At 38.9% G+C, this 24614-nt stretch overlaps 1 protein-coding gene across 2 annotated transcripts in view; it reads left to right on the forward strand.

The window, feature by feature from the left end:
- Positions 1–17410, forward strand: part of SRBD1 (S1 RNA binding domain 1) — a 228453-nt gene extending 211043 nt beyond the window's left edge. Inside the window, exon 23 of one of the 2 annotated variants that reach the window (XM_086701187.1) lies at positions 16825–17410. The gene's annotated coding sequence lies outside the window, so the exon portion shown is untranslated. Of the gene's footprint in view, positions 1–10525; positions 11557–16824 lie in introns of those variants that run through there. The other variant, XM_086701186.1, reaches the window with a different exon arrangement.
- The last annotated feature ends 7204 nt before the right edge of the window (positions 17411–24614 follow it).

A 24614-nucleotide genomic window follows, 5' to 3' on the forward strand; every position in this document is an offset into this window, starting at 1 on the left:
TCTCAGAATGTGACCTTATTTGCAGAGAGGGCTGTAGAAAATGTAATTAGTTAAGATTCGGTCATTCTGGATTGAGGTGGACCCTGATCTGATTGACTCAGGTCCTTATAAAAAGGAGAAATTTGGACACAGACATGCACACAGGTAGAATATCATGTGAAGACTGAAGTTATACTGCTACAAACCTAGAAACTACCAGAAAGTAGGAGAGGCCTGGAACAGACTTCCCTAGCACCCTCAGAATGAACCAATCCTGCCAATACATTGACCTCAGACTTCTAGCTTCCAGAACTGGGAGGTAGTCAATTTCTGTTGTTTAAACCATTCACATTGTGAAACTTTGTTTGGGCAACTCTAGCATAGCAAACTTACACAGTGAATTAATCTTTTTATATATTATTGGATTTGGTTTGCTAGTTTTTTGTTGAGAATTTTTTGCATCTGTATTCATAACAGATGTTGATCTGTAGTTTTCTTCAATTGTGATCTTTGTCTGGAGTCATTTTCTTAGTGTTTCAATAGGCTTACCAGATAAGATGATAGGTATCAACCTACTTCACATTTATAGTAACTTATTCCCAGTGAGATACAGAAACATCAACCCTATATAACTCTATTCCCTCCCCCCTTTTTTAAATTTTTATTATTGTTATATTATTGTTACATCTATGTATGTTACAAACCCAACGATAATACATTGATATAACCATGACTACATAATTTTATGTTAATTAAAAACCTGATAAAAGAGAGGAAAGCATTATACAGAGTTTATTATATTAACCTTTTTATCCACCATTCCTGGTTCTCTTCATTTGTACCTGATTTTCTAAGGAAAGAGGATCCACTGAAGATTTTTAGTGGGGAAAGGAGATGTGCAGCATTATTTGAGGACAGTTGCTCTGACAGACATGTGAAAGTGCATTGGGGGTGGTGCTAGGGATAGAAGTCCAGGAGGTATGTTAGGAAGCAGTTGTAGCAATTAAAGTACAAGTTCATGGGAAGCCAATGAGTTTGGCTTCATTTTAAGTCTGTTGCCTTGTATTTTGCCTTCTCGAACTGGGAATGTCTAAGTCAGTGAGAATAGACACTGATTCAGTCCAGATGCATAAGTACACTCATTAGTACTTGTTGATGAACTGATAGCAATCCAAGGATGAACCCAAGATGGGAAAAATGCCTGGTCTGGTTATTTGAGGGGGCTCAGAATGAGAGACTTTCCCATGGCAATCCTCTGTGGAGAACATGATGCCTAGCAAGTAAAGCCCATTGCAGGCCATGGTGATAAAAGTAAATTGCCACACAGTTATGTGTGAATGCCAGGAAGGAGGGGGGTGGGGGGGGGGAGGAGGAGAAGGAGAGATTCTTCTTCATGCACGTGTCCCTGCAGCTGTCAGGGATGAGGTTACAAACCATGGAAGAGAATGCAGAATCCCCTTTCCCGTTCCCAGGGCAGATGACCTTTCAGAAATTAAACAAATCAATTCTGTGTCCTCAGAGGAAGCACGTTTGACTGCCCTAATTCAATGGGCTCTATTGTTTCAGGTGAAGCTAGGTGATTCAATTTATCATTGATATCCCTCCTAGGTTTTGTCTGTGAATTTTCCCCTGGAATAATTTTGTAAGATGAGGATTAGACAAACCACTACATACAGTATTTTTAAAAATACACAAAGAATAAAGAGCACTCTCCCCTAAGTGTAAAGGCATAGATCATGTGTAGTGGTTTTTCCAGTACAAGCAAGAGGTAACCAAGGCCTGAATAAGATAGTAGTGATATTTGCTTGCAAGGGCACCTGGGTGGCTCAGTCTGTTAAGCATCCGACTTTGGCTCAGGTCAAGATCTCAACGGCTCATGGGTTCGAGCCCTGTGTCTGGCTCTGCACTGACAGTGTGGAGCCCACTTGGGACTTTTCCCTTTCTGTCTGTCCTCTTCTCTCTCTCTCAAAAATAAATAAATAATAATAATAAACATTAAAAAAAAAAAAGATTTGCTTGCAGAGTGCTCATAGAGGTAGTTGAGGGTAGCAAAAAATAATAATAAAAATGGCAAATGTTTGGAAGTTTAAAAATACTTCTAAATAACATATCAATCAAAGAAGAAATCAAAGTGAAAATTAGAAAATACTTAGAACTAAAGAAAAGAAGAAAAATACAAACTATCAAAAATAGTAAAAATGCTGCTTAGCACTGCTGATTTCATACTACTGGAGTGATCTCAAAATCCTCAAGCTAAGAATTTTTTTTAAATGACTGTGCCCTTTGGCATCTGCAGGAGTGAATGCAAGTCTTCTGTGTAGGAGAATTCTCTCAGAAAAGTTCAAGGAATATGACACCATAATCAAAAATTTTAAAGCAAACAAAACAAGTAACTATAAGAAGCAGCAGGAAAAAACAGCTGAGTGAGACAAACCCTTCACATATTAGAATTATTAGACACAGATTATAAAATAAGTGTATTTAATATCTTTTAGTGAGAGAAGAGGTTGAACACAACTCATTTGAAGGAGAATATTTTTTAAGTGATCAAGTAGGTGTGATAAACTAAATGAATACTTGGAAATGAAAAATATAATTGGAAATTTTTGCCATAAAGAAAACAAAAATTTTTATAAAATCAAATGTATCATTTCTGCTACCTTTATGTTTATTTTTTCTTTTAAATATTTAATCTATCTGGAATTTAATTTGGTGTAAGTGAAAGAGAGAATCCAATTTCATATTTTCCAGATGGCTACTCTCTTATCCTATTCATTAAATATGTCATTTTAGCCCACTAGTTTGAAATGTCAACTTTATCAGAAACTAATCCCAATATTTATTTGCATCTATTTCTAGGCTATCTATTTTGTTCCATAGATCTTTCTGTTCTTGTGCTGATACCAAACTTTTAATTACTATAATGTTTATAATACCTTTTAGTGTCTGATAGGGCTATTCCTCCCTCATTACTCTTTCCTCACTTGATTCCCAAAGTAATAGTATTAATATTTTTCTTGAGAAAGTTCAATTTATATATGTATTTAGAAAGGATTGCCATCATATTCCATCATCTCTATAAGAATATGTCTATTTATTAAAATATTTTTAGATGACCTTTCATAACGTTTCCACATTTTCTTCATGTGAATCTTGTACATTTCTTAGATTTACTCCTAGGTATTCTATAATGTTTCTTGTTTTTGTAACTTGGGTATTTTTTGTTATATTTTCTAAATAACCATTCAGATATTGGAGAACTATTAATTGTGTTTTAATTTTATGCTCAGCTACCTGACTAAATTATCTTAGTCTTGGTAATAGTGATGTTTTTTAAGTTGATTTTTCTGAATTTTCTGCCGTAGCATCATCCTATCTACTAATGTTTTCTTCCTTTTCCTTTCTGATTTTATATATTTTATTTCTTTTCTTTAATGACGTCAGCTAGTAGCTAAAGTTAAACAATACTGGTAATGTACATCCTTGTTTTGTTTCTGATTTTAATGGGACTCAGTGTTTCACTATGTAGTTTCTAGCCTTTGAAATGATATATATACTTTTTCATGCTAAGAAGCTATTCATCTATTACTATTTTATGATAGGGTGTTTTTATATGCCCTTTCAGCATCTACAGGAATGTTCATATAGTATTTCTCTTTTTTTGATATATATTTAAGTTGTATTACAATAATAGATAATATTGATCCATCTTTGCATTTTGGGTATGAGTTTGACTTAATCATGTTAGAGTCAGTTGGCTGATATTTTAGTTGCAATGTTTAGGGATTGGGACTATCTCAGTATTATGCTGAATTGGTATAAAGATTTTGGAATTGTTCCTTTTTATAGTCTAGAACCATTTAAATAATATTAGAGTTACATATTTCCTAAAGATTTGCTAGAATTCACTCACAAAATTTTCTGAAAATTGATCTATTGCATTTTCTTCCTTTTCTGGGGTCAATTTTAATAATTTGTATTTTCCTAATTATGTATTATATATATTTGCATAAAGCTGAACAATGTATTCTCTTATGATTCAATTTCCTAAGTATGCTTATTTCTATGTACTCATTTTTTCATATTTATATACATGCTTCTTTCTTTATTATTTATATTGTTTGACCAGCTTTCCTAAATCTTTACCTTTTTATTTTTCTTTAAGAACATTCTCTAGGACATGTTTATTTGTTCTATAGTTCTTCTCTTTCCTAATTCTTTAATTGTTTTTGTCTTTACTAGTATCTCCTTGCTTTTGTTCTTAAGATTGCTGTTGTTCTTTTTCTAACTTACTGAATTGGACACGTAATCATTTTCATTCTCCATTTGCCTTTCAATTGACAGAGGCTGTTTTTAGTAGTTTTTTTCAAGAAAGATCCCTAGGATTTGTGTTCTGTAAGTAGTTGTGTGTTTTAAGTCATCTGCATGTTGCCTTTATGCTTGAACTATACTTTGGCTGGAAATAAAATTCTTGGGTCATAGTATCCCTTAGAATTTGAAGACAGTGAATTTCTACAATGTTGAATGCTGCTTTAAAGAAGCCTGATGTCTCAGGGTGCCTGGGTGACTCAGTGGGTTAGGCATACGACTTGATTTCAGCTCAGGTCATGGTCTCATGGTTCGTAAGTTCGAGCCTGGCAGTAGGCTCTGTGCTGAGCAGACCCTGGTTGGGATTCTCTGCCTCTCTGTCTCAAAAATAAGTAAACATTAAAAATAAATAAGGAGGTATGAAGCAGCCTGATTTCTGTCTCTTCCCCTTGAGGTCATTTGGTTTTCTCTCTGAATGATCATATCTTTGAAGTCCAGTAACTTTATTAGGGCATGTTCTAGTGCTGATTAATCTTTGTTCTTCCTGGAAGATGGTGCACCTGTTTAAATATATAGAGTCAATTTTTTTATTTCAGAAAATCTTCTTGAATTATACTGTGAATGTGTTTCGTGTGCTGATTGTTCTGCTGTCTTCTGAATGCGTAGTTGAGCATTAACCTTTATGTATATGAGTTTTTCCTATAGTTCTATAAAATTCTTTTTTTTCTTTTTGAGTTTTAAAAAATGTTATTCACGTTCGTAAAATGTTACTTGACTTTTTAAAATGTGACTCAGTTTCCTTAAGCCTGTCTTCCATTTCTTTAGCTTGTTCTCAACAATATCTCATTCTTTCTGCAGTTTCCATTTCTGTGTGTCATTACTTTTCTACATCTTTCCTGGGCTCATTCAGGTCAATTTTATCTTTTCCGATGTTGTCTTATCATTTCTTCCTTCAGTCCTTTATCTGTGCTTTGAACTCTTGATTCATGGAGGCCACTTTTTCACTTGAAGTTTTTCAAAGAACTTTACTAAGTTCTTTGAATCCATAAGAAGTTACTTAGTCACAATTTTCAGCTATTCCACGATACATTTTCTGACATATGTTGAATTTGTTTTCTTATTTCTTTTGTCTTCTTTCCTGCAATGGTTTTGTCTCCTAGTCCCTTTTTAAAAAAAACTTTATTGAAATATAATTCACATATAATATAATCTACTGATTTAAAGTGTACAATTGGATATTTTTTAACATACTCATATGGTTGTGAAACCATACGTAGTTCCTTTTATGTCACTCTCATTGTTGAATGCAGAGTCCTTTCGGAACCACCTATATGGGGAAAGAAAATGTGAGAGAGGTGTCAGAGGCTTTGAACAACCTCTGGGCTAACAAGTCCTAACTTACAATAAAGCCCTACATATGTAAGGTCTAGTGGAATGTATTGTGAGTGTGGGTTGAGCCTTTATAGGAGAATTCAAGATGGCAAGCAGCATGGAGACCCTGAGCTTGTCTCATCCCTGAAATGCAGCCAGATCAGCACCAACCATTTTGAATACCTACGAAGTTGATCGGGGGGGGGGGGTTAACACAAAAATCTGCATAACTCGAGCCACAGAACTCAGCAGGTGTGCAGTGCAGAGAGGTGAACTGGGGGAGAGCCTTTACAAAATATTAATTGAGTAGAATTGGTAGTTGCAATGCCATCCATTCACCTTAGTTTCCCTACTTTCAGAAATTTTTCCTGCAAAAATGTCATGTCTGTGTGGTTTCAAAGGGAGTCATGGAGAATTCTAGAACCGGTTTGCAAACCTCAGCCTTCTTTTAGACAAGCAACTATTGCTTCTGCTCCTCAGGGTATGCTACTAACTTGGAACACTGTGCCTTGTTGACTCTGCTTGAGATCTGCCGCCATGGGTGTCGTCTCTTGGCACCCTTTCTTTGACCTAATTTTCACTGTACTTGGCAGCCTTTCTTTATAAATAATAAGGTTCAGGTTATAAGTGTTGCCCCATTCCTCCTAGACAGACTTTTTATTTCATTTGTATCCTTGTTATTTCTGATTGGTTTTAGAAAAACAGGTTCTGTCTTAGCTCCAGCTGCTATAACAATATGCCATAAACTAGGTGACTTATAAATATCAGAAATTTATTCGCACAGTTCTGGAGGCTAGAAGTCTGAGGTCGTGGTTGGGTTCCCGTGAGAGCCTTCTTCGAGTCTGCAGACAGCTGACTTCTCACTAGGTTCTTGCATGGTAGACAGCAGAGAGAGGAAGCAACCTCTAACTCTTACGGGGGCAGTTACTGCATTTATAGGGCTTCCACTCACCCCAATTTCCTCCCAAAGACCCTATCTGCTAATTCCATTGCACCGGAGGAATGGGCGTGAACATATGAATCGGGTGGGGGACACAAACATTCAGTCCATAACAGAGTCAGAGATTTCTTTATTCTTCCATCTTAAAACATGAGGCTGATAGTTTTATTATTAATTTATTTCTTCTACTGGTTATTTTTTCAACTTTAATATATTTCCTGTCCAGTTTAGACTATATATATTTTGATTCACTGCTTTGTAAAGTAAGAAAATAAAGATATCTACAATTCTGACCCCTTTTTCTTAATTTTTCGTTTCTTTTTTCTATTTTCTATGTTGCCCTGCCACATCTGCTAGCATCCCAGTATTTTCACAGCTCTGAGATTTAAGGCATTTGTATTCTTTGTAACTGCAGTGAAGTGTCTGGGTGTTTTGTTTTTGTTTTTTGTTTTGTTTTGGTTCGTTGGTTTGTTTGTAAGTGTATTCTAAAACCTAGAAAAAATAGCAGTCGGTTGAATTTTTAGGACTCTAAATGTTGTGAACTACAGAGTAAAATAGTATTAATGGACCCTCAGAAAAGGAAACATAATTCTATGCCACTCTTTATTTTATTTTATTTTTTAAAATTTACATCCAAATTAGTTAGTATATAGTGCAACAATGATTTCAGGAGTAGATTCCTTAGTGCCTCTTACCTATTTAGCACATCCCGCCTCCCACAACCCCTCCAGCAACCCTCTGTTTGTTCTCCGTATTTAAGAGTCTCTTCTGTTTTGTCCCCTCCCTGTTTTTATATTATTTTTGTTTCCCTTCCCTTATGTTCATCTGTTTTGTCTCTTAAAGTCCTCATATGAGTGAAGTCATGATTTTTGTCTTTCTCTGACTAATTTCACTTAGCAAAATACCCTCCAGTTCCATCCACGTAGTTGCAAATGGCAAGATTTCATTCTTTTTGATTGCCGAGTAATACTCCATTGTACATATATACCACATTTTCTTTATCCATTCATTCATCGATGGACATTTGGGCTCTTTCCATACTTTGGCTATTGTTCATAGTGCTGCTATAAACATGGGGGTGCATGTGTCCCTTCAAAACAGCACACCTGTATCCCTTGGATAAATGCCTAGTAGTACAATTGCTGGGTTGTAGGGTAGTTCTATTTTTAACTTTTTGAGGAACCTCCACACTCTTTTCCAGAGTGGCTGTACCAGCTTGCATTCCCATATGCCACTAACTCTTGAGGGAGAATGTTCCAAGTATCATGTCAAGTGAATTATCTTTCTTATACTTGGAGAAAAGTATGCTGTATTTTAATTGCTTCACATTTTCTGTAGAGTGCCCTTTCCAGGCTTTTAATTGCCTTTTTTCCTTATCAATATATGCATTATTTCTAACATACACAGTATTACATTTACCATAACATTAAAAAGTACATCTTTTTCACTATACTAACTTCTTGATAAAAATCTACTTTCTTCTTTGAAGGTAGCTTGCTGGGGTCCAGCTGGGGCTTGGTCCTTTCAAAGCTTGCTGCTTATTGGTCACCTGGGAATTTTTTTTTTTTTTTTATCACACTCATAGGTACACATCATTTTCTTGAGGCTTCAGTCTTTCTCATACTTTTTTTTGTTTAACTTGAATACATTCTTAGGTTGTTTTGTTTCTTAGAAAATATGCATGGGATACAAATACCTTGAGACTTACATGTCTGAAAATAGCCATTGATCTTTTTAATTACTTGATTGCAAGTTTAGCTGAGCATAGATTTCTAGAACAAAGGTAATTCTTTCTTCTGAGGACTTTTAAAGTATTGCTCTATTCTAAATCTTTTTTTTTTTTTTTTGAAGTTTATTTGTTTATTTTGAGAGAGAAAGAGAAGGTGCGTGTGCAGGCAAGCAGGGGGAGAGGCAGAGAGAGGGAGAATCTCAAGCAGGCTCCGTGCTATCAGAACAGGTGCCCCAAGTATTGCCCTAGTCTAGAAAATGATTTTACTGAAAATAAATCTGATGCCACTTTAATTTTTACTCCATTATAGGTGAGATACCTCCATTAAGAAATAATTGGCATTCAATAAATTGCATTATTAATGTGCAATTTGATAAATTTTAACATTTGCATACACCCATGAAACCATCCTTCTTTCCTCTCTCCACTCAGGATCTCTTTTAATGATGATGTGTCTTTTAGTTAACTAATCCTCTTCTTGTCAATTCATTTTTTTAATTCCTATTGAACGTTTTAACTTCAGCAATTTATGTGTATCCATTTGAGAATTTACATTTGATTCTCTCTTTTCATTATCATTGATTCTAGTTCTCTGGTGAAAGTCTCCCTTTTGTCCTATATTTTCTAGAACATATTAATCATAGTTAAAGTCATGCCTGATAACTCCAATATCCATATCATGTGTGAGCCTGTTCTAAAGTCTGTCGTACTCCTTGGTTTTGGTCAGTTGGTTTTATCTCATGGTGTGCATGGTAATCCTTTGATTGAATGCCAGATTTTATATATGAAAATTGTAGATACAATTTGAGGCTCCGGCAAATATTTTCTTCTTCCAGAGAAGATTTACCCTCCACTTGGCAGGCAATTAGAGTAGGGACAGATGACTTTAAACCAATCTGGGCTGAGCTGATTTGAAGTTGGACTTGAGTAGAGCATACTCTTCTACTTCCATCTTAGCCATACACCTGTGGTATTTTTTCTTCCAGAGGCTAATTGCAAGTCAGAGATCTATGCCAGGACCTCTCCCCATTAGTAGGCACTGGTCTCTAATTCTCTCACCGGCCTGAAGGATTTGCCCAAAGACTTGATTGGCTGCCTGGGTTCTCAAGGGCTGCTCTTTGCTTTGTGCTTCAGCTCTTGCACCTGATACATTTACAGTGAGCAAACTCACTGAAAGGAAAAGTTGTACAGAGTGTACCCCTCTTCTTCCTGGAATTCTTGCCCCTCAAGTCCTGTCAGTGATCTTAGCATCCAAATTAAACTAAAAAAAGGAGCAAATCAAATCCAAAGAAAGTAGAAGGAAGAAAAAGAATACACAGAAACCAAAACTAATGAAATGGGAAACAGAAAAACAATAGAGAAAGTGAATGAAGCCAGAACTGATTCTTTCAGGGAAGAAAAAAAAAAGGTAAACCTCTACCCAGCCTGATTTAAAAAGAGAAGAAAAAGAAAACACCAGTTACCATGATCAGGAATGAGAGGTAACATAACTACAGAACCTATTGATAAGAAAAATAATAAAAGAACAACTTTATTCAAATCAATTCAACAACTTAAATAAGATTGAATTTCTAGTTTAAAACCTTCCTACAAAGAAAACTTCAGACCTACATGGCTTCACTGGTGAATTTAACCAAACATTTAATAAAAAAAATAATACTAATTCCACACAAACACTTCGAGAATACTGAAGAGAGAAATACTTCCCAACTCATTCTATGAGGATAGCATTACCCTTTTACTGAAACCATAAAATAGAGGGATCAATATAATGAACATTAATGATATAAAACTTACTATCTTGAGGTGTTTAAAATATGTAGAGGGGAGCCTGGCTGGTTCAGTCAGTGGAGCATGCAACTCTTGATCTTGGGGTTATGAGTTTGAGCCCCACGTGTGGTGCAGAGTTTACTTAAAATAAAAAAATTAAATATGTAGAACTATATGTAATTCATGACAATAATAGCACAAAAGGCAAGAAGAGAATTAAAAAACTTAAAGTGTTCTATAGTCCTTGCATTGGTGGAAATACAAATTTATGTTAGAGTCTAGCAAATCAAGATACATGTTGTATTGTAATCTCTAGGCTAACCACGAAAAGAACAGTCAAATAATGTATAATTAACAAGCTAATCAGAAGAGAAACAAAATGATTAAAAAAAACATTTGGTTGATTTTTTTTTTTTTTTATGCACAAGAAAGGAGAGTGAAAACAGCATAGAACAGATGGGACAAACAGAAACACAGGTAAGATGATATATACAAACCCTAATACATCAATATTTACTTTAAATGTAAGTACTTGGATTAAAAGGCAAAGATTATTCAGTCCGGATGAAACAACAGAAACAAAACCATGGAGCCTCAAGCAGGAGAGCCTGCGCGAAGAAGCAGAGAGGATGCATTTGCAGGCACATTTCAGAACAGCCTACCAAGGTGTGTTTCCCCACGTTGAGGGACACATCCTGAAGTGTGACACCTGATCCTTCGTGAACAGTAGCAGGAGTCAAATGCACAGGCCGGTGGCAGATGCTTCCCCAAGACCAGATTTGGTTTTGAGAAACAAAAAGAAGATGGACTGAACAAGGAATCACACACTTAGAGTTCACCAACGGGCGCCGCTGATAAAGGCATAACACCTGGCTCCCCAAGTGTAATTCCAACAAGAATGTTGATATTAACAAGTTGGATGCAAGTGAAACAATGAAGATGTGTTGGAACCTCCCACATCCAACCATTGTGTGACTTCTTTGTGGAATTGGATCATAGTTTTGGAATACTGAAAGAGTAGGGGTTTTTCTTCTTCTCCTCTTCCTCCTCCTCCTTTTTTTCTGTTCACAATGTAGTGGCTGTAGATGTGACATATTTTTAAGTTTCATCTGTATCATTAACATTTTCTCCATCACTTTCTTAGATCTAGACCAGGGTCTGGCAAACTACATCCCAAGAGCCACATTAAACTTAGTTCACCTTACTGTTTTAAATTATCCATTCAGGTCTAAATATCATAAGACTTTGATAGGCACCAAAATATGTGAATAAGCTCTTGTTAGAAGTACAAGAAATATTGTACATCATTTCTTTTTCCCTTGAGCTTCTATTTTCCTTTCACTTCTTTCACATAATTTTATCCCAGTGGAGTATCATTATGCTTAAACATTTTTTGTGTTATTCCTATCATATTTCTCTGCAACAAAAAATGTATGAATTAAAATTTAATTTGTTTTAATTTCTTATGTCCATAAGTCTCATAAATATTAATTGTTTCCTCTGATGGGAGTTATTGCAGTTATTAACGGTATACAGTTAAACAAAACAAATGTTATGAATTTTGACAAATAATGATTAAAAAGTAAAAGTGTATTAGAAAATTATCATTTCATGATATTGAATGAGACATTTCTCAGTTCATGTAAGCACAGGTAAATGTTCAAGTATGATTTATTTTCAGAAAGAGACAGGCTTAGCATCAATTCTCTTCCTCCTTTTACATTTTATAGATATAAGCACTGAGAAAGAACCCTTATTGACATAAATAGCTGATAGAGAGAAAAGGAGTTTTACTAAACATCACTCAAGGCTTGGAAATCTTTTCAAGTAATATGCCAAAATAATGTAGGAATCAGCAAAAATTGTTCATAATGGTATATCACTGGTAATTTGAGTAGATCCTCCCTCATCTTTGTCAAAACCCAGGAATTAGAAACCACCCAACTTGTAAAAAATTTTGTTTCTAGTCTTTAAAGTCATTCAGTTTTTCAATTTCTGATAGTTTTGAAAAAGAGCCTTTCCAAGTCTTATCATATTACTATTATTTATTCTTGTTATTCTTAGAGAAATCTCATTTTTTAGCTTAAGTTAAAGTGAGATTTAAAAAACAACAACACAAATATGAAACTTGTATAGCCTTTGTGAAGAAAGTATAATCATGCTGAATTTCTGTTTTGTAAGACATCCTGAAATGTCTTTATTTTTTTTTTTTTAATTTTTTTTTCAACATTTTTTATTTATTTTTGGGACAGAGAGAGACAGAGCATGAACGGGGGAGGGGCAGAGAGAGAGGGAGACAGAATCGGAAACAGGCTCCAGGCTCCGAGCCATCAGCCCAGAGCCTGATGCGGGGCTCGAACTCACGGACCGCGAGATCGTGACCTGGCTGAAGTCGGACGCTTCGACTGCGCCACCCAGGCGCCCCCCGTGAAATGTCTTTAAAAAGCAAGACAGAGTTGGAAAGAGTCGGATACTCAACAGTTGTTATATAGAGATAAGTTGGTAATTTATTAGTGATTGAAAAGGAGCATGTTTGTAATTAAATGTTTGATATTATTAAAAAAGCACATCAAGTCTGAGAGGGAGGAATTATCCCTAATTAAATAAAGTTGGTTTTGTAAAGCTCAGGATATTATGTTCTAGTTTATGTTTTGGGAACATTTTATCCTACACCTCTACAGAGAAAGGTGTTCAATTGTTTTTAATAGAGTTTATTTTTTTTTTAGAGCAGTTTTAGGTCACAGCACAATGGAGCAGAAGGTACAGAGATTTCCCATATACTTCATGCCATCATCCATACATAGCCTCCCCCATTATTAACATCCCTCACGAGAGTGGTACATATGTTAAAATTGATGAACCTACTATGACACAAAGTCTATCATTTACACTAGGTATTACTCTTGCTGTTGCACGTTCTGTGGGCTTGAACAAATGTGTGATGATATATTTCTACCAATATAGTATACAGAGTAGTTTTACTGCCCTAAAAACCCTGTGTCCTACCAATTCATCCCTCCCTCTCCTCTAATCCATGGAAACCACTGATCTTTTTACTCTCCATTATTTGCCTTTTCCAGAATGTGATGGAGTTGGAATCATTGAGTGCAACCTTTTCATGTTTGCTTCTTTTACTTAGTAATATGCATTCTTTTCATGGCTTAATTCTTTGTTTCACTTTAGTGCTGAATAGTACTCCATTGTCTGGATGTTCCAGTTTATCCATTCATACTGAAAGACATTTTACTTCTAAGTTTTGTCAATTACAAGAAAAAAAAATCTGCAAACATTCATGTGCAGGTTTTTGTGTGGACATATTTTCAACTCCTTTAGGTAAATACTAAGCAGGATTGCTATATTGCATAGTAAGAGCATGCTTAGTCTAGTAAGAAACTGCCAAACTGCCTTCCAAAGTGCTGTACCATTTTACATTTCCACCAGCAATAAATGAGAGTTCCTTTTGCTCCACATCCTGACCAGCATTTTGTGTTGTCAGTGTTCTGGATTCTGGCCGTTCTAGTAAGTGCACAGTAGTATCTCGTTGTTCTAATTTACATTTCCCTAATGGAATATAATTTGGAGCAAATGCTTATTTGCCATCTAGTGAGGTGAGGTGTCCACTAAGGTCTTTGACCCCTTTGTTAATCAGGTAGTTTGTTTCCCTATTGTTGAGTCTTAAGGGTTCTTTGTTTATTTTGGATAATAGTCCTTTTTTCAGGTATCTATTGCAAAATACCTTTTGCAAATATTTTCTCTCCATTTGTGACTTGTATTTTCATTTTCTTGATAGATGTTCTATTTTTAATAATGCAATTTAAACTGGTTTGTGGAAAGTCCTAGCAAAAGGAAAGTATTAGACGGTCAGTAAGTGGGAGACTTACAAAAAGTTTATTAATGTTGCTGTGTGGGGGCGTCTGGTTGGCTCGGTTGAGCACCCAACTCTTGATATCTGCTCAGGTGATGATCTCAGGGTCATGGGATTCAGCCCGGTGTTGGGCTCAGCAGTGTGCATGGGACCTGCTTGGGATTCTGTCTCTACCTCTCTCCGCCCCTCTGCCAGTCATGCACACACATGCTCTCTCTCACAATAAATAAATATTTTTCAAAAATAATAATTCTTGCTATGTATATTATTTACATTAAAATCTGTAACATGTCTGTTAAAATACAGTAAGAATACAAACATATGAATATAAATACATATAAAAGTATATATAATAATATAACTCTAGGGGCGCCTGGGTGGCGCAGTCGGTTAAGCATCCGACTTCAGCCAGGTCACGATCTCGCGGTCCGTGAGTTCGAGCCCCGCATCGGGCTCTGGGCTGATGGCTCAGAGCCTGGAGCCTGTTTCCGATTCTGTGTCTCCCTCTCTCTCTGCCCCTCGCCCGTTCATGCTCTGTCTCTCTCTGTCCCAAAAATAAATAAACGTTGAAAAAAAAAATTTAAAAAAAAAATAATAATAATATAACTCTAATTCCACACATGGTGGAAAAAATAATTGAGCAACAAGTGGTTGGCTAGTAACAGTAAGGAGACACATGACCAAACAAAAATAAATACTAGGGGCGCCTGGGTGGCTTAGTCAGTTAAGCGTCCGACTTCGGCTCAGGTCATGATCTCGCGGTTTGTGAGTTCGAGCCCTATGTCAGGCTCTGTGCGGACAGCTCAGAGCCTGGAGCCTGCTTCGGATTCTGTGTCTCCCTCTCTCTCTGCCCTCCCCGACTTGTGCTCTGTCTCTCTCTATCAAAAATAAATAAAATGTAAAAAAAAAAAATTAAAAATAAATATTAGGTTGGGGTTTTTTTTGTTTGTTTTTGTTTTTTGTGAATAAGAGCATGCACTGTAGTTACCTAAGAGAAAACTAGGAAAGCTGTAGTAAAATAATCTGGTGGTAAACATTGAGTCTACTTAACTGTAAAACTAAAATTAAAACTAATGTAAATATCTATTATGAAAAAGGAATGAAGTAACAAAGTTGAGAGGAGAAGGAAAAAAGACATGAGTGTTAGTGTAAGCATAACAAAACCTTTTAAAGTTGGGAGGTAACAAGATATCATTTACTAATAGAGGTATAAATATCCTTTTTAAATGATAGGATAATTTTTTATGAAAGTAAAACATACATATACAAATACAAAAATTTATATTTTTTGTATTCGATCATGTTGCATGTAACAGTAGTCCATTCGCTATCATAAATGTAGGGCACTCAATTATATGAGTATGTTACAATTTATCCACTTTTCTGTGAATGGACGTTTATTTGATAGGGTATAGGAGGAGACTTTTATGAATAACTTTGCTATGAATATTCTTATACTTTTTTGGTGCACATATGCCTGCTTTTCTGTTGGGAATAATTATTTAAGGGGAAAAATAAAAACATTAACTTAATATGCAAATATTATCCCGATATAACATGTACACTTTGTTGATTTAACCAAAAATTAAAATATAACTATAAAATAAAATGGGAGAGAAGGAGTAGATAGGTTTAAGAGAGCTATAGCTTTATCTAATAATACAAGAAATCAGTAGATAATGTGGATAAATATAGAGTATTATAAAATATTGAATTCTACTCTTTAATATAATATTTAATATTTATAATATATAAACCAAATTTTTCTATTCTAAAACAAAATTATTTTAAAATAATTTATATAAGGAAGGTTTACATGCCTGCAGGTTTTTTTTATGTAAAAAATTGAAGCATTAGGATATCATTTAAAAATACAGAGATAAATGTCAAAAGAGATTGCCCAAAATAATTGAAAGTAGTTATCCCAGGTGGGTGGAGAAGACTTCTTTTTATTATAAGTCCTGTAATATTATCTAACTTTCCTCTAAGCCTCCTCTATGATTTATTACCACGTGTATATATTATTTTAGTAAAATTACGGTTTTTGTTCATTTGGTTTGCTTTGCTTTGGTTTTGCACAAGGACAGCCAGCAATAACTTAACATGAAAGTGATTATGAAGCATATAAACGTATCTGACCGGTTCCTAAAAATGCCCCCCACTTGAAAGTTCACCTTAGGTGAACGAGTCAGAGAGGAAAGTCTGAATGAAAAGAGACAGTGATTTTCAACTACAGTTCAGTACCTTATTTTTGCAAATGTTACACAAATACCTGACCATACAAACATAATGTTAGGGCCTTTCCCGGGGTCCAGGAAGGACAGGTGCAAGTGTGGACCTGATAAATCTGGGAACAATAGGAAGAAAGTAGACTAAAAGATTCAAGTCCATCTCTGCCTTTTAGGAATTATGGAATGTCAAGTACTTACTCAACCTGTTAAGTGACGATAATAAAACCTTATGTGTTGTGCTGAGATGCTAATAAGATCACAGTGACATCATGTCAATGAAATACCAGCTAGCTTCAAAGTCACAAGCGGTTGGCCCACATCCCACAGAGAAGGCTGGAATCCTCCTATCTGTGGTGCTGTGTGAATTTAGAAACCTCTGGTTACAGTGGGGTATGTCCTTAAGTAACTCTGATCCCAATTATCTCAGGACAATATGGAACTCCAAATTAAATCAATTTTCTTTCATTTTTGACAAACACGTCGAGCCAGTCAGATTACTAGAAAATTGTGTTCCAAAAGCAGACCTACCTAGGAAAGGATGTTCTAGATATCTCCCAAAAATCACAGTGAAAGGAGCAAGTTCTGACCGGGGTCTTTTGATCTTTTTCTTCCTCCTGTTTGTTATCTCTAGGAGTAAGAAAGCAAAGCTGACCAATCCATAGCTGGCCTCTTAGAACAAGATGTTAATTGGCAATGCTATATAAAATTCAGATGTAGGAAAAAGGGTAAAAATCAAAGAATCTACACCTTCCATTTGGAATTCCTGCAGCAGTTTCACCAGGTCGGTACCATTTTACTTGCCACTTTATTTTCAACAATTTTGTTGTTATTGTCCAGCCTGCGGCTCTATAATTTCATGGTATGGATTGTATTTTTTCATTAATTCATTTCAACAAATATTTTTTTAATGTTTTTAATATTTATTTTTGACAGAGAGAGAGAGAGAGCGTGTGTGCACATGAGTTGGGGAGGGGCAGAGAGAGAGGGAGACACAGAATCTGAAGCAGGCTCCAGGCTCTGAGCTGTCAGCACAGAGCCTGATGGCCCGATGTGGGGCTTGAACTCACAAACCGTGAGATCATGACCTGAGCCAAAGTTGGACGCTCAACTGACTGAGCCACCCAGGCATCCCTCAACAATACATTTATTGAGTCCTTTACTATCTATACAACTTTTGTGACTGTGCCAGGCAAAGGAACAATAAAGATCTTAATACATTTGTCTGGTCTGAGGGAGCTTAAAAACTAACTGCAGAGCATTTCCAGTGCTAGAAATTTATCCTACAAATCTATTCCAAAAGCTCACCATGTTATGTTACAAGAATATTCATTGCAGCCTTGTAATAGGAAAAAGAGCAGGGGACAACCTAAATGTCCACCAGTACGGGACTGGTTAAATTATAGTTCACCATCCAGTGTAACACTCTATCAGCCTCTCTTAGCCAGGATCCTCATCCAAACCCCAGAAAACAGAAAGTGATTTGAGTGACTGGATTTTCTCAATTCTCCTAAGGATTGTACACAGCTACTACCTTTCTGGAGGCACAGGAGAGAAGTTAGTTCATGACATTCATTGTGGCTTCCAAGTATTAGGGCTTAATTCTTTAATTGGAACAAAGTTGATATGGAAATATCTGCAACACATAGTATAAAGTGAAACAAGCAAGATGAACAACAAAGCGTCCCTTTTGTGTAAATAAAAAAGATCATCTATCTGCTTATCAGAGCAGAGCGTTGGACGAGCAAAGGCTGGCTGCTGGGCCCAGGGAACACGGAGACCAGGTGACAGGTCTGGATTACTAGCGTCCGGCTCCTGCAGGTACAGTCCAGAGAGGTGGGTCCTCTGTCCCTGGCATAAGCCAGCCCTGGCCTTTCTTTCCCCATCTCTTAGATGGGGCCCCACTAATTTGTCAGTTTGAGGATGGATTTCGAGTATGTTCCACAGGAATGAAATCAGTAGGAAAATAAATCCAAGGGAATTTCCATTTGGTCCTGCCTTCTGCTCCACATGGCCCCTGCCCCATCAGCCTTGCTCTGGGATTGTGTTTCAGGCCAGTCCTGGCTGCTCTGGGCACACTTCTGAGGCGATGCCTGGAGCCTCGCACACTAGGGCCAGAGATTGATATGGTGTGTGCACACCAGGGCCAATACAACTCTTTTGATCTATTTCCGAAGGCAGCTTTTTGCCTCCTGCTTCAAGTGATTGATTAAGTTAGGATCTCTTTTAGGAATTCTCTCCACTCATGCTGCCTCACAGGCTCACAATAAGCGCTGCCAAATTTTACTCTCCTTTTATGCTACAGATTGTTCTGTTCCAAGTGAGTAAGTTGAAACTGTGTTCTTAATATGCACTCAGTTACCTAGTCCTTTATACGCAATCAGTTACCTTGGAATTCCTGTTTTGCATTCAGTGTGGTATGGGCACCCTCTTATCACATCATCAGTCATGTTTGTAGCAAGGCTTTGGCCTTATCGTTAGTTAGAGAGTAGCTTTGCTTCAGAGCTTTCCTTCCCCTGCGCGCCCCCCCTTGCCCCCATTTTGGTGTGAGAATCACTGGGGAATCAGGGTGATACCATTTGTTTTAAAACAAGCTAGCACACATGTTTGTAGACTTTCCAAAGACCTTAGAATGTAAGTGGACTCGTGATGTCCTTTAGGCTCCGGCTAGAGAAGGGGACCTTGGATCAACGGGTGGAATGGAGACCCGGTGTATCCCAAAGAGCACCAGGTTTCTGGTCATGTAGACCTGGTTTCACGCCCTGTCTCCAAGCATAGTGTTTGCTTATAAAAATTGGGATTATACTTCCCATTGTGCATGAGCGGAGAGGGACTAGAGTGAACGAGTGAATTCCCATCACTGCTTAAGTCCTTCTTCTACCCCCCAAACCTTACATTGTCTTTTCTGCAATGGCCCATACTGCAGCATATGTGAGACTGGTCCTCCATGAAATGACGTGATCTGGAAATCTTTCTTCCTCTTTTCTGCAGCCCTCAACTCCTGGTATCCCCTCACCATACATCAAGCCTTTCCTTCGGTTTCCATGGACCTTTGGTGACATCTCGTTTAAATAGTCCAGTCTGGGCTGAGCTCTATTTCAAGATGTGAGAGCTGGGGTGAATGCAGCAATGGTTCCAAAGCTCTCAGGACAGAGGTCCAGCCATGCCTCCCCCAGCATCCTTTTCTAGGCCTATATAGTCTGGGTTTTACTTTATTAAGGGAGCTAGACGTTCTCTTTACGTCTGTGCTACCCTGTCATCAAGCCTAGTGTTTTTCTTTCTTTGGGCGACCATTTTCCTCCCCACAAAGAAACCTGCTTTTTTTTTTTTTTTTTTTTAATTCATGAGAGTTACTGTGTATGATAATGAGGATAATAATGTCACATTAGCTTACAGCTTACATATTTATCCACTCACTGATTTACTCACTCAACAAATATGCATTAAATACCTTTAATGTGCTAGGCACAATTCAGTCACTGGGAATGTAACAGTAAACAAGAGAGACAAAATTCCTGCTCTCCTGGACCTTAGGGAGATATCAACAACCAAATAATACATATAATCTCAGATGGTGAATGTGAAGACTCATGAAGCAAGAAAGGAGGAAAGGAGTGACAAGGATGTGGGATCCTGAGGGTAGTTGTTGTTTGGAAGGTGACCTTGGGTGGAAGCTAGAGTGACCTGAGGCAGGGTAGCATGCAAAGATACAGGAGAATGCCAAGGAGGTGGCGAGGCAGGAAACAGGGTGACGGGTTCAAGGAACAACAAGAGGCCCATGTGACTGGAGCTTCGGGAGGGCTTGGTGGGAAATCAGGCCTCATCAGGTAGGGTGTTGCAGCCACTGTAGGCATCTGGGGTCTTTTAGGCATAAGGGAAGGCCAGGAGAGGGTTTTGAGTGGTGAGAGCACATGGTCTGATTTTTGTTTTATTTATTTTTTATTTTGAGAGAGAGAGACTGAGAGAGTGAGTGCAGGAGGGGCAGAGAGAGAAGGAGAGAGAGAATCCCAAGCAGGCTCCGCCCTGTCAGCACAGAGCCCGACGCAGGGCTTCATCTCACAAACTGTGAAGATCGGGACCTGAACTGAAATCAAGAGTCTGATGCTTAACGGACTCAGCCACCCAGGCGCCCCTGATTTGTGATTTTAAAACATCACTCTGGCTGTTGTGTGGAAACACATGGTAGGCAACAAGATAGAAGCAAGAAGACCAGCTCCCGGGCTGCAGCGACCCGGGCGATTGTTGGCAGGTTTGCGCACTGTTTTAGTGGTCAAATCGAGTTCAGGGAATGTTCTGAAGATAGAACCAACAGAACTTGCTGAGGGATTGCATGTGGTGTGAGGGAAAACTCAAAACTGATGTCTGGGTTTTGGGCCTGAGCAGTTGGGTGAACGGTCACGTTATTTCCTGAGAGAGTTGGGGCAGAACTGGTGTGGGACAGGAATCAAGAGGGGTGTTTGGACATGTGAACTGCAGGATACCCATTAGACATCTAAGTATCTGGCTCAGGAAGAGGCTGAGTTTGGCGCTTTAAATACAAGTATCATCAGGACTTTGATAATATTGATAATATTGGGGCCTTTCCTCAGGGAATGAGTGTAGCTGAAAAAAGAAGAGGTCCAAGGAGGGAACCACCAGGCACTCCAACGTTTATAAATTTGGAAGAGGAGGAAGAGTAACCACTGATCGAACCTTTCCTGGTCTAGCAGTTTTGTGGGCATCTCCACCTAGTTTCCTAGGCCTCTCAGACCAGAACTAGTCTTACCTGTTGGTGGCTAAGGCCCCTGTCCCACAGTGCCCTTGGGAATCTCATGGATCTAGTCCTGGCCCAGGCCCTGGTGGCCTCCTCCTTCCTTTCAGCAGGAGCTCTAGATCCCCAAGCATCTGTTTTGGCCTCCTTCCTAAGCAGGGAGCCTACCCTAGACCCAGAGCCGGCAGACTGATGGCTTCAGCCCCACTTGTAATATCATCTTTCCATTTTGTGTCTGAACTAGAGGCTGATTTTGTTGTTTTAGCAAGAGGATATGAATATGTTGTGGCTTCTTAATTTTCTCTGTCATGCTATGTGTTTGGGGAATATGGGCAAGGGATGTTGGTATTCTGACTGGAGCACTAACTTTTGGTTTTCGAGAGCTTGTTTTCTTTATGGTTCACCTCCCCCTATGCATCTCTGCAACAACTGGTTATCCCTAAGTCACTCACTCAACTAGTTTGACCAGTAACTATGAACATTTGCAAAATACCGAGTAAGATGTGGTTGTTGCTCTCCAGGAGCTTAAACTCAAGCCAGGCAGTTGGAACCACAAACCTAACGTGAGGAATATCTTTGGAGTATATATTCTTGTGAGGATCTGTTGTGACACGTTGCTTATTAGCATATAGGAGATTCTCAACAAATGTGAAAGGCACAAGCCCACTGGGGCTTATCATTGTCCGGTGGCCGAAACTGGTGGCCCGTCCAAAGCAAAGCAAGCAACCAAGGCAGCTGCCTCGATACCACTATTATGAACAGTTGTTACAAGGTTCCATATTGTTAACGGCAAAATATCCCCCTACTTGGCAAAATGCTCTGGGCTATAGCTCAAAAAGTATTTCTACTCACATCTCTCAATTCTCACAACTTTCTGCCCTAAGTCTCTGCATTCCCACCTGACAGAAGGAGACATGCATTCACTGAGTGGCCTCCTGGCCTGCTACTATGTGCCCCAGGGCACTGAGGCCCCCAGCTGGGGTGATTTTGGCAGTCCACGCACCAGCACCAAGTGCTCCCTGCTCCTATAAGTCTTCCAGGGTGGAAGACACAACAGGGAGGGAGGGAGGTGTGACAAACCTTGGGGCCAGGCCCCACAGTGGAAAGCAGAGGGAGGGGGAATGAATGGGTTTGTAAGGCTTCTGCAGTCGGCATGGACGTGTGCTGCTCAGTGGACCAGGATCGGTATTCCTGCCACGCAGGGCATGGTAGAGTCAAGCTCTATCCTCAGACCTCAGCCCTGGTGCCTAGAGGGCTGCCGATCCTGCCAACAGGCAGACACACAGATGCCCACTGTGCCCAATAGCAGATGGCACCAAGGTTAGTCTTGGCTGTGGGGCAAGGCCGGGATCCGGCACGGAGAGCAGGTTGTACTTCAGTAGCTGATAAAGCGCCTGGTGCTACAGGATGCCTTGGCTCCGGATCATCTTAGTTCCTACCTCACAAGAACAAAGCCCCAATTTAAAACAAATGCTCAGTTTACCAAACAGAAAAGGAAAGCAGTAGATGATAAGAAAACAAAACAAAAAGGAGCATGCTCTGAGCCATCTTTGTTCTATTATCATCATATTTTGTCTTCCAAACGAAGCATCTTTACATGCAAATCCATTTTTGTATATTTTGACTGATTGCTGGCAAGATAGAGAGACATAAATATTTCTGGAAATGGACATGACATAAACATATCATTAGCAGGGCTGCAACTTTGTGTGTATGTGTGGTTTGCAAAGATGTTTATGGCGAGTTCAGTCAACAGACCCTCCTCGTCTTTGTCTGATCAAGAGTCTTGAAGGTTTGAGAGCATCAGGCCTGGAGAGGATAGACAGGAAAAGTTCTGGGAGCTGGAGGAACGTCCCAGATTTTAAGCATTAATTAAGTTAGAAACCCACCATCTGCACACTTGCTCGTAACCCCTCTGATTATCTTTCTTAATTTTTAAATGTATGAAGCGTGTTTAGTTGCCTCCCATGACGCCGCTTCAGAAATTCCAGCTGTTGCATAGCTTTTCTTAACGACATTACTGAGCAACTCAGCCACTGCGGGGTGGGGGCGGGGCGGTGTGTGTGTGTGTGTGTGTGTGTGTGTGTGTGTGTGTGCGCGCGCGCGTGCCCTCAAACTCGAGCAGAGCCCAGGCCTTGAAAACACATGCAAAGAGGCGATTGCGACTTTTTCTTTTCCTTTTTAAAAATCAGGCCTAGTCACAGAGAGGCCCCGCGCCAACACGGGAGGATTGAGAGTAAAGACGTTAGCAGCCGGGTTGAGATGGCAGCGTTTTCACGTCTGGGATATATTGCTTTGTCTAACAAGGCGCCCCAGCAGGCTTCCAATTGTGGTCTCTCTGCAGACCCTCCCAGCTGCATGGGCTGATTGACAGGCTGTGGGCAGATGCAGTGCCAGACTCTAATAAAGAGAGGGCCTTGGGAAAATATAAGGCAATTATTGATGGGCAGCAATCCACTAATCAGACAATTTCAAAATTAATCCCATATTCCCTTACTGTATTAGCTTTCTTTCTTGTTTGTATTTATATAGCAAATTCATGACTTCAGTGAAAATTCTTCCCTCCAGCCCAATTATATCTCTCTGAGGGCATTAAATTAAAAAACAAGAGATATTGAAAGTGGCTTGCAATTAGTTTCTTTAGTTAAAGGTGCTGCGCGCACTTAGCGACGGTGGGGTTCATACCAGGATGTATTATAATAAAAGTAAACACTCGTCTTTTCCTCCTTGTCTTGACAGCGTGAGGGCCGGTAAGAGTAATGTGCCTGCCATTACTCTGGACCAGTGATAATGGGTTAAATAATTATGATTTGATTTGGGGGCTGATTAGATTTGCATAAAATCCTACTCAAATGTCTCGACAGTCCCCGAACATCTCAGGATACACCGGCCCTCCTTTGCCGTGGTCCATCCTGGTGGCCTCCTCTGACTTTCCTGTGCCTCATTAAGAATGTGGATTTCTTACAATAAAGTCATTCAGAGAAAACCTGACCAGTTTCTGTTACAGGCTTCACAGGCAGGATTACCTTCCAAGTCGTGATATGAGACTTTTAAATATACATAAAGAAGTCTCAAATATTTTGCCAGTTACTATTCTAGAAGTCAATCTCTGTTACTATTTCCACCCTCTTTTCATCTCCCTTCTCCACTTCACCCCCATTTTTTTTTTGACCCGAAACATATGGAATTCTCTTTTTGTTCACTATAGAAATTGCTTCTGCAGAGTGCTTCCTGAGTGCATACCTCCACTACCTAAACTGAGGAAGGTTGATTATCAGGACAGTTCGGAGGGCTTGCGGGGCCAGAGCCTCATGCTGGGGGCCTGAAGGCTGTGGCTGCCCCGGCCCGCCTGCTCTCCCACTCTCTGTCTCCCCCACACCCACACAGGCTTGGCGACGTTGCAGTCTGCTCCGTGGGTCCTGTCCTTTGGCAGCAGGATCTGTAGCAGCTCTGCTACAACAGCTTGGAGTACCATTCTGATCCCAGGCCCATGTCTAGCCGCTGACCTTGTCGCTGGTTTGGAAGTCCTCAGCATTCATGCCATTACTCTTCCCTCCTATGCCTGGAGCAACATTGGTAATGTAGTCGTGAAACTCTCCCAGAAGCTGTCTTAGAATCTTAGAATCTAGATGAATCGGGTGTGGGGGCATCCAGGCAGCTAAGTCAGGAAGTAA

The sequence above is a fragment of the Puma concolor genome, chromosome A3 (genome assembly GCF_028749965.1).
Source record: "Puma concolor isolate L17-30 chromosome A3, mPumCon1.1.hap2, whole genome shotgun sequence".
Classification (NCBI taxonomy): domain Eukaryota; kingdom Metazoa; phylum Chordata; class Mammalia; order Carnivora; family Felidae; genus Puma; species Puma concolor.